The sequence below is a fragment of the Leptosomus discolor genome, chromosome 9 (genome assembly GCF_034619465.1).
Source record: "Leptosomus discolor isolate bLepDis1 chromosome 9, bLepDis1.hap2, whole genome shotgun sequence".
NCBI classification, from domain to species: domain Eukaryota; kingdom Metazoa; phylum Chordata; class Aves; order Leptosomiformes; family Leptosomidae; genus Leptosomus; species Leptosomus discolor.
In genome coordinates this window covers 35,114,443-35,128,791 of record NC_141399.1, presented here as the reverse complement: position 1 = coordinate 35,128,791, position 14,349 = coordinate 35,114,443, and positions in this window count along the sequence as shown.

Here is a 14,349-nt window from a genome sequence, read left to right as displayed (position 1 = left end):
GCAGAGAGCTAGCCATTTGAAAAAACAAAATCAATAGCACTTCCTAGTTAATAAAGATGTCTAAACCAGTACTCTTAACAGCGCTGGCCTCATTGCACACAAATTATGATTTAGAATAGGGAAAAAGGAAATAGCAAAGACAACAGAGAAAACAGCTGCTAACTGATTTTAAACCAAACATGATTTCCACATCCTGAAATCCTATTTTCGTTTGTATCTAGGGGCTCCGAACACATAACAAACTGAAGATACAGCTCCAGAAATCTCAAGCTGGATATGAAAGCAGAGGCATGCAGATTGGTGGGATTTTTGTTGAAACCATCAACTACTGCATTTTGCCCAACATTTCATAAGATAGCAGTGAAAGACAGCACATGTACCTGGCCAGATAACACATGTACATCAGTATTGTATGGCTTTAGCTCACAGGCTTTATTTGTCAACATACATTTTCCTGCTTTATTTCACATGGAAAAATAAAATAATTCTTCTGCAAGTTATACACTATAGAAAACTAAACCAAGACACATTGTACATACTACAATTGAGCAAAATCTGAACCAGGTATATTAGCAGACATAAGCACAATCATGATTGGAACAAGTCAAATTACATTTGTCGTGTTACTCGCATAACACCTCAAGTTACTAAAATAATAAATGCAAACATATCTAATTCAAAAGAATCCCAGTGAAATCCTGCCACTTTCACACCTCATATACTTTCATGGATAATCCAGTATAAAGGTATCTATTCAGGTATTTATTAACCCAAGAACATTTCTCTCTCAAAGAACTTCTACGTTTTAGTAATTGTCCTCCAATGTGACACTCTTCTTTTAACAGAATTTGAACACACAGGTAGACAGCTGTTTTTCTTCCCAATTTGAAAAAGGAAATATATGAGGAAAAAAATAAAAGCAATATATTCAAAGGAAAACCAAGGTCACCTTCTGAAACCGGCCACGGATTCTTTGCCTCTCCAAGCTGGTACAAGTGTGCAGAATTTCAATGAGGACCTAAAATGGCCAGAAAGGTGTTCCCTTGTTGGGGAACAACAAGGGAACACCTTGGGGAACAAATGTTGGCACAACATTGACAGTATTGGAGCTCTCATACTTAGAAGGAGGGAGAAGGATGGTGGGAACAGAAAACAGACACGACAGATGAGATCCAGTACATTTATCTTCCACTGCTGGAATTTACAGCAACCTTCAGCTACTAAATGTTTTTTCAAGAATGGGTGAAGAACATGACTTTGGACCAAGAAGTCTAGAAACAGGATCCTGGTCCACTTTCCAAGCAGCCTCTAATGCTGAGCCAAGCTGATGGGCAGACTCTGGCCATACAGCAAGATTGGGCATGACAGCAGTGAGAAAGGTGACTGGAGAAAAGAGAAGGCCTGGAGTGCAAAAGTCATAACAGTGTACATAGCACATCCTCAAAGCTAGCAGAGAAAAGGTGGTAACAGTGAAAGCAACAAAAAAGGTAAATATGAGTTCAGCGTAACTGAACCAAAATACTTGCATAAGCAGCTCACGACTTAAGAGACATCACTTGGGGATGATACATGATACACTTCTTCACAGAAGTTTCACTGTGTATTGCAAACTATTCAGAATAATCTTCTACAATGAAGTTTGTGTATCTGCTACTACAATGGGTTCTCCTTTCAAAAAAAAATACAGGAATTTCATATTAATATTGCCTTACCTAGCATCGCTCAAACCATGCAACGACTGACATGGATATTCATCTCTTTGTCTGAAACTTGCAGAAAGTTCTTCCACACTCCCAAAGGTCTACTCACAGGAGTGAACTTAGAGTGCATGTCTTCTTAAAAGCAAATATTAAAGATGCTGTGTGTTTGTCAAGTTGAGAAATACCTGTACAAAATTGTATTAAGACACTATATATTTCAACTAGAGACACTATACAGCTGAACTTTCCTCCTTCAGGAGATCCCTGATGAATCCACTCATACACATAATCAGGGTAAATAGGATTCCTGTTGCCTTCGATCAGACACAACTAGGACCCCATTCTTCAGTTCATCAAGTCCACTCCTCTCAGGTGGAGTCCAAAGGCCAAGAATGCCACTAGGAAAAATACTCCTGAAACAGCCCCATTTGATTCCCTGCTCCGATAGGAAATAAGAAATAAAACACTTTAAAAATGAATCAGATCCCTTCAACCTTTGCTGAAGGAAAGCCATCACAGTTTACAGTGCTGAAAAGATGAAGAAGAAACATAAAAAAGATGGAAACAATTACAAACCTTTACATGCCTGTTCGGGAAATATATGTTTTTCTGTTTTTCTTTGATAATACTACATAACTCCATATTTCTACAACACAAGGAGAATACACAGTCTCACATAAAACATCCATCCACTAGAAAAGGCATTTATTGGTCTCAGAAGCCAGATATCACCAAAACCAAAATGCACCATTATTTGGACAAAGATGAAATTAATCGTCACGACATTCTAACCTGCACTTTTCATTACCAGCCAAGATTCAATAACACCCATTAAGAGAAGTAAATTGTGGGAGGCTTTGAACATTGGCACTGGAACTCATAGACTACGGCAACTTCATTTATTCCTCTTTAGTTCTACGGAGTCTTGTTTATTCAGTGTGAGAGACGCCATATAGAGTAAGTCTGAGCTAATAATTTTCCCATTTCCTAAAAGCCTTAACTATATTAATAATGAAGGCATTTTTTCTTCATGCTGTTTTAAAAAGGAATTAACACAACTGAATAAGCAGTAATTCTCATGATCAAATTTCCAATATTCTCTAAAGCATGAGATTAATTCTTGTGTTTTGACATTTCTTATGACACAGATCAGACTGCAACCTTTCCAGGCATCAATATATACCTCAAGATCATAAATAAAAAAATGCCTGCGTTTAAATAAATATTTTGAACAAATTATGCAAATGTTAAATGTATTAGAAAAAATCAAAGGCAGAGTAAATGAAAGTGACTCCATGCTAGTAATGGCTTAATAAGAGCAAATTGCCCATCCCCCATTGGTTACCCAAGATAAATACTTTGTTCCAGAGAAAAAGTAAAGCTTTTGGGGAAAAGTTTATAAAAACGGAAAGACATGGAGTAATTGCTGAGATTACTTAATTTTCAGGAAGAGATTTCTGTATAAACTGTCCCTATTTTAGACAGTATTAGCTTTATTTTAGCTCCTCAAGCAGTATGATAGTTTCTTATTTGGGTACTTGGCTTAGAGCTTATTTTTTAAATTAAATTTCAGTTTTAATAAACTCTTGCATAGATTAAAGCAAAATACTACAGCAGTAGCTTGTAGATTATGTTATTACAGTGAAGAAGTGTTGTAAGTTTAAGGTTTCATGTTCCTCTAGTGATGGCTCTGCTAGCTAACTGACACAAGTACTGCAGAGGTGTTTCTCGTCTTTTGGCGACTGCCGCTTTCACCAACACCCAAGTGAAAAGCAAACACGCGTTGGGGCCTGGAACATCCATAAGCCCTTTTGTAAACCGAGTGCTGAAAATTTCAAAATTAATAATAAATTGAATTAGCTTTCAAAGCGTATTTTACCTTTTCCTTAGTAAAACACTTTATCAGGGTAGACGAGGGACAGAAGCCTTGATCAGGGTAGATGGGGAACCCTGCAGGCGCCACAACCTGCTGCCCGCATTTACGCGTCATCCTGTCACACAGAACGCATAGGGCCGCCCGGTTTAAACGTCAGACAGAGCGTAGTCCTCTAAAAGTACATGACGTGAAGTTATCGCCCTGCCGGAGGCCTTCCACAGCCCACCGGGCAGCGCCACGGGCACAGCCCGCCGCCGCCCGCCCCGCGGGCGCGGGCACCTGCTCACCGGCGAGGCTCTCCGAGGTTCGGCGGGAAAACGTCGGCAGGCGCTGGGACGCCGAGCGGCAGCACCGCTCCCGCTTTCGGCCCCGGACCGGCCAGTGCGGGCGGCGGGCGCGCGGCCGCCGCCATCGCCTCGCGGCGGGAGGGGCGCGCGCAGCCCCGCCCCGCCCCGCGCGGCCGCCGCTCGCCGGTCCGTGCCCGCGGCGCCACCTGGCGCGTGGCCGACGGGCCGGGTCACTCGGCGCGAGGCGGGCGGGTCAGGGGTGCTCTGGCTCTTGGAATGGGGCATTTCTGTCCGCCAGGCACATGCTTCTTGCGGACCCTGACTTCTGTTGCTCCCTAACAGACTTCACGTCTGCGTTTGTTCTCTCTATAATCTCTACAAATACTCACTTTCCGGTACAGTTACCCATATTTCAGTGGTTTACATCATGTGGCCTTCAGAGCCATCCCTTCTTTCTCTCTCTTTCGTGACACAGTCTTCATGGCCCCACGAGTTTGTACAAGACAGCAGTTGACATAACTGCTAAGGATCTTCCCTCTAATTATTTCTAAGATGCTACATGCAACTTGTTTAATCTTTTAAATAATGTCTATGGTATCACGTTAGCTCCAGAATGTCAGAATACGCTGCTTAGTCAATCTACAGAATACAAATTGGGTATGTTGCCTTTGGATATGACAACTACAATTCTGTAACACTTCCTTAGGCAGTTAATAACCAACAATAATCTACAACCAATGCACATATACCTGTAAGTATACAAGTCTGTTACATAGAACTATATATAATTGATATATGGTTTAGACTAGAAATTGTTCAACAGTATAACTGAAAATTATTAAATTAAATCTCTAATTTAAAGTGAAAATGCAACATTCGTTATGAAAATGACCTATAAAACAATTTTCATTCTGCAAACATTTGGCAAATACTCTTTGGGAGTAACGTTACAACATCCAGTTGAAGTGTCTTCTGAAGTGAACCACAAAGGCTGCTTTTCTTTTTTTCCTACAAGTATTAACTGATCCATACCTTTCCCCTGCCTGCACCAAGCCTGACAAAATAACACATTGGTTGAGATTAGTTTTACTGTACGGCGTGGAAAAGGAATTTTCCACCTAGGAAATTTTGCCATTGTTTGGGCAATTGCCAGAAAATCCACACTTCTCAACAACTCGACAATTCCAGAATATCTAGTGGCTTAAGCAGTTAGTTCCACGGGACAGAGCTTGGGCTATGGCCTTAGTTCTGGCTGGTGACTCCAAGCAATATTACAATCCCATGAGCCGCAAGACCTGAACCTGTTTACGGGTTCATTATCCATTTTCCCAGGCTCTGTCTGTGGAAATCAGCTTGAAAGTTGAAGATACTGTATTTTAGGAAAATATTTCAATCTATTGTTTATATATGCTTTTAAACCCATGGAATTTTAAATAACTGACTCCCTCACTGAACAAGCAAAATTAAAACAAAAGAAAGTATACACACTAAAAATTACTAAAATTATTTTAAACATTTCCCTTAACCCACACTGCCTAGTGATACATCCTTCTGTAAAGCTTTTTGTGCATCCTTATTTCCTTGCTTTTCCTTAGTGTCTTTCCACATGATTTACATGCCCTTAACTAAAATGGTAGCTGCTTATCTGTCTGTATGTCTGATATTTCTGAATTTGGTTGCATGACTCTTGTTTTTCATGGCCTGCCACTCCCCTGCAACACAGAAACCAAAGCGTGTGCTACCCTTGACTGCATGGTCTTTTCTTTTTTCCAGACCATTGGTTTATAAAATGAACAAAATTGGTCCTAATACTGATCTCCTGTAGCACTCCACTAATCACTTTCCTCTTTCCCAAGCCACTACCCACTCACAAATACCTCTGTCTTTGATGTCTCAGAAGATAATTTATCTATTCACATACCTCAGCTACTATAAAGTATCGAAATTACAGACCTTGCAGATTATTCTTTTGTGTTTTGCTCTATCAACAGATTTCCTAAATGCTAGGAAAATTATGTCTATGGACTCAATTTACCTTGTTACTGCACAGCAATGATTTGTTAAACATAATCAAAGTTTTGTGGCTGCCTTTAACTGTAACATTCCCGGTGCCTCCACTGGGGCCTCATATAAAAATAAGTGGAGTAGGAAGAAAAATTAAACACGGAGATCATTCTGCGCACTCATTTACCGTCAGAGCTCAGGCAGTATCATGTCTCAACAGTTCTACACAGAAAATTAAAAAAAAAAAATCAACATAATCTCTTTCATCTAGATAGGAAGCATACAAATCTGTGCATACTCCTTTTTGTTCAGGGATCCATACCCTGACTCAAATTACAGCAGCAACATGTATCTTTATTACTCTGGAAAGGATTCTGTTCTACTCAAGATACAGTTATAGTCTACCTTTGCTTCTACTACTCTTACTTTCCTTATTCTACTAGTAACTACAGCAGTTTTTCAGTCCTAAGTACTCAGCTGTTTTCCGCAAACTGTTACTCCTTTGGGCTTGCCCAATGATTTCCGTGCTGCGTTTCCCCAACATGTCAGAAATGGGCCATTTACAGACTTGTCTGGGGGAGGGAGCTGAATGGGGTTCGCCCCGTCGTTAGCACAGGCTGATGTAGCAGCGTAGGTGGATTCTTGCCTCCCCCCACTATTCCAGCCCATTTTGCAGGGCCTTAACTCATTCCTTAAATCATTGTATACACCTGCCTTAAAAGACCTTATAACATAGACTGTTGAGTCTATTGCTGTAAAACAACCTGTTTAATGAAGAGATACGTGCTGTTTCTGATGAGTAACAAAGCAGATGATCCAGGAGAGGTAACTGGAGTGTTTTCTTCCATGTGCAAGGTCTGATTTTCAGAAGCTCGTGCCACCATACTTGTACTTCTTCCCCCACACAAGGCTTAAAGTACTCCAACAAAAAGACAGGACCTATGTTTTCCACTTCATCTCGTAGCTATGTGTATTTGTCCATCATTCTCCCAGTCTTGCATTCAGATATTGTGAAGCGCTCAGGGTGCTTTCCCTTGTGTTTAACTGGCTTTGAAAAAGGAGGAGCAAATGAAAGTACTCCTTCTGCTCCCACATCCTTGTTTCCCACATCCTTGTTTCCCACCTGTGGTGGCAATGTCTCAGGAAGAGCAGAAAGCCTTGAGTGTACTCGTTGTGGCCGCCTTGGTTTCACTGCAGCAGGAGACAGGGCAAGAGACAGAATATGTTTGGAATGGATTCCCCAGCCAATACTATGAATTATAAAAACATACCAGTGATCGAAACACACAGGTGTTTTGCTCCACCTACCTTGCATTTTAGCAGTACTATTTCCCATGTCTGTGACCATCTGTGACCTGGCATAGTTCTTTAGGCAGTAACCAGGCAAGATGACATATACAGTGCAGACATTATGCATAAGCATTCATTAATATCATAATTTGTATATTTCGCATCTTGGGCTATCTTCAGAAAGTACAGCTTCTATACCTCACTTAACACTGGAGTTGTTAAGCAGTCAGTAAGCAGTGACACACCACCTCATGGAGTAACAACTGTGAATCACGGGTAGAAGTAAAGGTTTCAAACAACAAGTGAAGAATATTGATGGAAAGGTGCGCTCTGAGCTGCTGACATCCTTCAGCTGTAAAGCAAAAATAAAATAAAATAAAGTTTGGAGAAAAATAAAAGTTCTGGTTTATATTTACTCTGTGCTCACAAAATTCCTTCTTTCTTTCCTTGACTAGTCAGAGACATAAAAATCCTATTACAACGAAAGAATTTGTTCCAGACCCCATCAAATGTCAGAGGCGTTCTGATAGCTAAGTGCCGACACAAGATAAAGATTAATAATAGTGGCAACAACCTCCTTTCCCAAGACTTCTACAAAGAAAAGGGACAGAGAATACCAATGTAGCCACGTACACACTTCTTGGCTGCTGCCTTTTCATTTGTGTTGATTCCAGTGTAAGCCTTATCATCAATCCCTTGAATTATTGTCAAAATTCCTGTGGATTATAATGACATGGTATCACCACTTCAACCTTTTTCCCCCAGAAAAAAAAAAAGAAAAAGAAAAAAGAAAAAAAAAGACTATGTCACAATGCAGAAACATTGTTTTGTATTCCAAACCAGTAACACACATTCCTGCAAACACAGTGACTATGCGGACGTTCCTCTCACGCATAAAAAGATCCTTAACAGGCTGTCTTTACTCACAGAGCCCTTCAACAGGTATTCCTGCTTATGTCTGGTAGTGATATGTATTGTAAACGTGTACATCATCTTATTTTATATTAAAACAGAAACAGATTGTTTCATATAGTTGAAATAACTGATAACAGAAGGCATAGCCATGCTAATTTATGTTGATCAGGATCTGTGCACATTTTCAATCTTTGAAGAAAGGAAACTCTAACTTAAGCTGTTATGTCTAAAACCATCACATAAAGCCCAACAGGAGAGAGCTGAAAAAATAGCTGGGCAAGAAAAAAGATACTTTAAAAAAATAGTTAAATTCTTGTCAATTTCAAAATTGAAGCAAGGTGACACGAATTTCTACGCCGAGATTGAGAATCACCCCTGCATTTCGATCATGAACAAGAATGAATGTATAGATTAAGATGCAATGAAAGAAGTGATTTCAAGTAAGCCAGAAACTCTTAAACCAACTATGAGTTTAGGAGAGAAAAGCACAAATATCTTATTTTAATTACATAATAGATAACAGAAATCTTATTTCTTCTAAGACATTCACAAGGATTTCTCCCACCCACTCTCCATCTCAATTTCTACCCTCAGCATTTCTAATAAAATAATGAATGGTGTCCCTGGGTGGTAACCGAGTCATACCACTAAGGTGTATGTATGAGCATTTCCTGCACTACGATAGTATTACCAGTTGTAATTTCAAGCTCCATGAGAAACAAGATTACAAATCAATGTTTATCACACAGAAAAAAAATACTAAGAACAAAAAATTAAAAAGCCGAGTTAGTGGGCAGCCTTCTGAAGTGTATTACAGATGGAAAGAATTACAAATGGTTATTTGGCAACACTGAAAAGAATAGGAAAATGCCCTTGCAAAGAGCAGTGGCTGTTCTAGTATCAGTGGCAGTGTCTGCTATATTTCTAACCTCCTCTGACTGTGCTGGTAGGGAATTACCAGAGGTTAATCCTGGCAAAGCAGCAAAAGAGGCAGCTTGAACAGGCACTGAAACTTAGTCCTCCATGAGGCTCGAACAATTAGGACAACTGATAACGGCCAAAACTGGCTCTTATCACTTCAAGAGTAAATTACCACAGGGATTGGAAGTTAATAGGCATTTCGGCAGCAGATGCTTTTTGCTGTGGACATAGACACACTGACCTAGGCTTGGGAGACAGGGTTTAATTCTTTAGTGCAAAATCACATTTCTAGATAGCTAAATACATTAAAGCATACAGGCAGATATCTACACAAAACAAATATGGAAGCTTGGGCTTTTGCTAGGATGGAGATTTTCTCATCACCATCCACCACCTGCTTCACCACCACAATATACTGGCAGAGTACACGGTTTTATTTCCCAATTTCAAATATACTTTTAAAGTACCAGAGATGACATCGATTTTATAAGCGCCAGGCTAAAGTACCCCTATTCATGCATAACTAATGACTAAAAATCGCCAAGGATACTTTCTCACTAAAGATAGTTGTTAAAAGCTGGATTTCCAAGCCAATTATCAAGGCCAAGAAAAACTTAAACTTAGAATCTTAACTTTAATAAGCATATTAACATAAAACCAAGAAGTCCTTTTCTGTTTTCAAAAATATCAGAAAAAAAAAAATCTCATTGACCTCCTAAAAACCCCTTTGAAACTCCTGCCTTCATTTACGAAGAAAACAGAATCTTTTTTCCCTTGCAGTGTTTGACAGAAGCTTTGCCCTAGCTATGCCCTACCATTGGAAACACGGAGAAAAAAGGGATTTTTTTACAGAGGTATTAAATTAGAGTTTCAGTCCTTAATAATGAATGTAGAGATGTAGAACCTGGTGCTATAGAAGCATAAGCATCATAGAGAGGTTTTTAAAAAAATGTATTAATAATGCTTTGACTTGCAGGGTTGGGTGCAGCCCCAGTCAGATGGGGATGGAGTTGTGTTGGGGGAACACTTTGTAAATGTGTAGCTGTTTTGACAATGTATGAGACAGCTTTTTTCTCCTTAGTACCTCCCTGGTCTTTTTTCTCCTCTACCAGGAAACCCAGGGCTGATTTGTATAAAGTAACTCAGAGCAGCAAAAATGTGGGCATTTTCTATGCTGCACGTCACTTGAGAAATCCATGACAGACTCAGTATTTGCAGGAGATTGAATTCTTAACTCTTAGAGTTACAAATAGAGCATCATTCCATATGGTGCTACTTTTCAAATAACTTTCCTATAAATCACAGAAACCAAAAGACCGGTTCATTAGCAATACCACTGTGTCCATAACATGCACTCAGGCTCCTCACAGAACTGAAGAAGTTACCATGTCCCAATAAGTGCCCAGTGTGAACTGCAACTCAAGTTTCCCTCCTGTGTGTCCCTCTTTCTTTATTTTTTAATTAAAACAAACAAACAAACAAACAAGCAACATAGCAATTTCTCAAGCTTGTGCTTTTATTTTATTTTGTGTGCCCTTTTTGGAACTCCTTGGCTCCCCGCTGGCTTTTTAACAGGTGAATATGAGATCCAGTAAATATTCAACAAGCATTTTTCTGTAAGTTTTATGCAAATGAATGAGGACACCACCAGCATCAGCTGTACTAGTGTAATGCCACTGTTTTAATCTCACTTCCTATTGGTCAAGTACCAACTATTCAAGTAAGGTACCCTTATCCAAACATCTTCCTTCCATCAGCTTCTCACAGGACCCAGAGCCAGACAGGATTCGGAAGTGAATCTGCTTTCATGGTGCAGCAACGTCCACAAAACCTCTGTCACCACTGAAGCCTGGCTGTTTATTTGCACTCATCCCAGCCATGTACTACGCTCACTCTGTGCTATGTCCAGCTTTGCTGCCCTTGGGCATCCCACGGCAGCTCAGGGAAGGTGCTTTCCTCCGTCCAGTCAACGTGCCCCATCTCATTGGGGCTGAGGCAGCCAGCGTATGGCAAACACCTCCTCAGTACCTGTGCCTATGTAAAGGACTTACTGGACTGTTTGGACATTCGTAACAAATCAGCTAACAGTGAATAAACCAGGTAATGTCTATAATCAAGCCTCATGTCATGACATCAGAATTTCCTCTCTTCCCCAGAAGATTGCTTCTTTTCCGGGGCATCCAGGCAATACTTTTCTCTTACATATTTATTGTACTCCATCGACGATTCTGCATATCCCTCCCCATTGGCTCATGTTTGGAATAGATCTGTGTAAGCTTTATGCCTACAGACTTATAGCAACTATAGGACAAAAATCAATTTGTCAGCAGCACTAGTAACAAACCCCATTTAATGTAGAGTGACCTACTAACTAAGGCAGTTGCAAGGTCCAGAGACAAACAGAGAGGGCTTTGCTTTCTTCATCATCTCAGGCTTTTCCAATGCATGGACATGAATTTGATATATTGTTGCTGAGAAATATTACACCTGTGATTTTTTAGCTTTTAAAAATATGAAGGCTTTTAAAGAATGACAGAATGAAATACGACTTTTTCCAGTAATTTCAACTGTGAATTAGTTAAAATTTACAGTACAGTAAGACATAAGCTTTGAACAACACTGTAGCATCCACATAACTCACTTCTGAGGTTATTTCATTGCCATCTGAAGCACGTATGGAGAGACAGGGCCTGCTCTAATTACAATATTGTAGTTTTGACTGACAGACAATATGTCTACAATCAACTCATTTGAAAGCCATGTGTTGCAACAGTTCCTTGTCCGACTCCAAAGAGTACAGAATTGAGACGAATCAGTCCCTTGTTACTACACACTAATCCCACAGCAAAAAAAAAAAAAAAGTTCTAGAAAATACATGTATACAAAGAACAGCAACAAGGGCCAAGAGGTACCTCAGGTTTTTTGTATCTTTTCCTAATTGTTAGCATCTATTGACTTTTTAAAAAGGCCGGAGCATTTTCGAATAACACTTTAAAACATGTATTCCACCAGACAAAACTACTGTTTCCAAACTTTCCAAACTTCCCATCTGGTATTCTAAAGCAAAGTAAATTTGAATATGAAAATTTTATAAACTCCATTTTTGAGATCACAAGGAAAAACCTTTGATACTATTACAATATATTACTAATGCACACAAATATATAGCTGACGCTGAAACAATGTTTTTATTCTGACCTCACACAGGCCTGCATAAGTATAATTATTATGCAGCATAATATGACAGAGATATCTGTCATTAGTAGAATTTCTGGAATTTTGAACATACATTTCAATAGCCTAAGTGGACCTAGCTTGGCAATTTAGCTGACCCTGGAAAAGAGTGCCTTATGTTCATCTTGTGCAATCTGTCCGGTAACAGATGTACACCATTAAGATGTAAAGTGAGGTGGAGGAGGAGGGGAACAGCAGCAGAAGAGTCAGGCCATTTAGCAGAAGAGCCACGAGTTTCAGTAGGCCAGCATGAAGGAAGCACAGGAACGTACAAATCATTCAAAACAGGTTTCAAGTAAACCTGTGATAAACAAATTACTATTTTTAAAGTATTGCATTTACTTTATGTTAAATGATATGTAAACATTAAAAAGTATCTGCACTGGGTGTGTGGTGAGAGCATGAGCTGGGAAGAGAATGCAAAGAGATTTAGGTATAACAGGGGGCACTACTACAGCTGAAGGAGCACAGTGAATTCAACCAGCTTAAAAGATACATTGGTGTCAGATGAGGAAGCTTTCCTCCAGCACCATGGACCTGGGTCACCAGGAAGCATGAAGCCTACAGGTGACAAAGTTCTCCAGATTAACAGTTTGTGTTGATGACATGTTCAGATGTTTGAGTTACTTCGCCATAGCAACAGACACAACCTGTCATATTATTAACTCATCTTCTTTATTAGTGCAATGAATATACGGGATGAGTTTTACTTTATTTAAGCTCTGTGCTGCCTATCGGTTTCTGCAAAATTTTATCACCTATGTTTATTCATTTACTACCAGGAATGTGTAAAAAAACCAAGATTTGCAATTAATTTTTTTTCAAAAATGTTCAAAGTGCCGCTTTCCAGGATTATCGCCACATAAAATTATTCATCCTATCTGCCCACACCAAATGCTGATATAAATTATTAATCTAAGACAAATGTGACAAATAAGCAGATTTATTAGCCTTAATAGATCATGCAATTACTAAACAACTTATTTTTAAATCTCTTTTTCTCTGCAATCAAAACTTCCTTTTGTTTTAGGCACTACATTTTATTTATTGATACATATCATTTTGAGAATGACCTAACCAAGTTAAATTTTATAGTGACGACATATAATTAACGCACGAAGTACATAAGATATTTATTAGCATTACAATAGCAGTCTCAAGGGAAGAAAAAAAAAATCTTTCAGACTGAGTTTTTGGTAAATAACTAACAGACAAAACAATCACTATAACTGTTGCTAAAATGCACCATTATCTGCAGTTTAGTACGTTGACCACTAATTGACTGAAGCTGGATTGTTCATACCTAAAAGTAGTCTCTTTTGCCACAAGGCTGATACAAACCTGGCCATTATTCTCCCAGCTGTGGGTATCAGCCTCGCCTATGGCATGCCGTCTACTCTATACATAACAAAATAGCACTTTTCAGGATTGCCCAGGATCACGATTTGCATGTTTTCAGAGGAATGAGAGTCCCTAGCTATCAATATATTAGAAATATAGATAGAAAAGTTAAAAATCCACGTCTATTATAATAAAGACATAAAACATGGCTCATTGGACAACTCTAGTATTTACCACAAACACTGCTTATTTACCACATATTCCTTTGGGTGTCCTTTATAAAAAAAATAAGCATGGTTGTTTTTTTTTCTTCCCCCTCACGCATTACATGATGCCCTGGGAGCTTAGATGTTGTTTTCAGCTGAGCAAAAGGAAATGTCAGGGATAATTTTGATAAATGTGAGCTATCTCATATTTTCTGTTAACAAGTGCTTTGTGTGTCTAATAACATGCACCTGTGAAGCTGATTTTTCTTCTTCATGTGACCTCAAAGAACTGAAAAGAGACTGTACAGTAAAAACAGACTATACCTACTGCTAGGTCAATAACATTGATGAAAAGACTTCATAAATGCAGAGATAAAATAAGGCCTTCTAACCCCCACCCCTCTCACTGTCCCTCTCCTTAGCTGTGGGCTTATTCTCAGTAATTTTCTTGCCTGCTTGTCGTGGTTAGCTGGTTGAGCACAACCTAGACCCACAGACATTGTGCTGTGGTGAACACGCCAGAATACAGCACTGAAGTGAGCACAGCTTAGCAGCAGCCATTACTGATAAGTGCA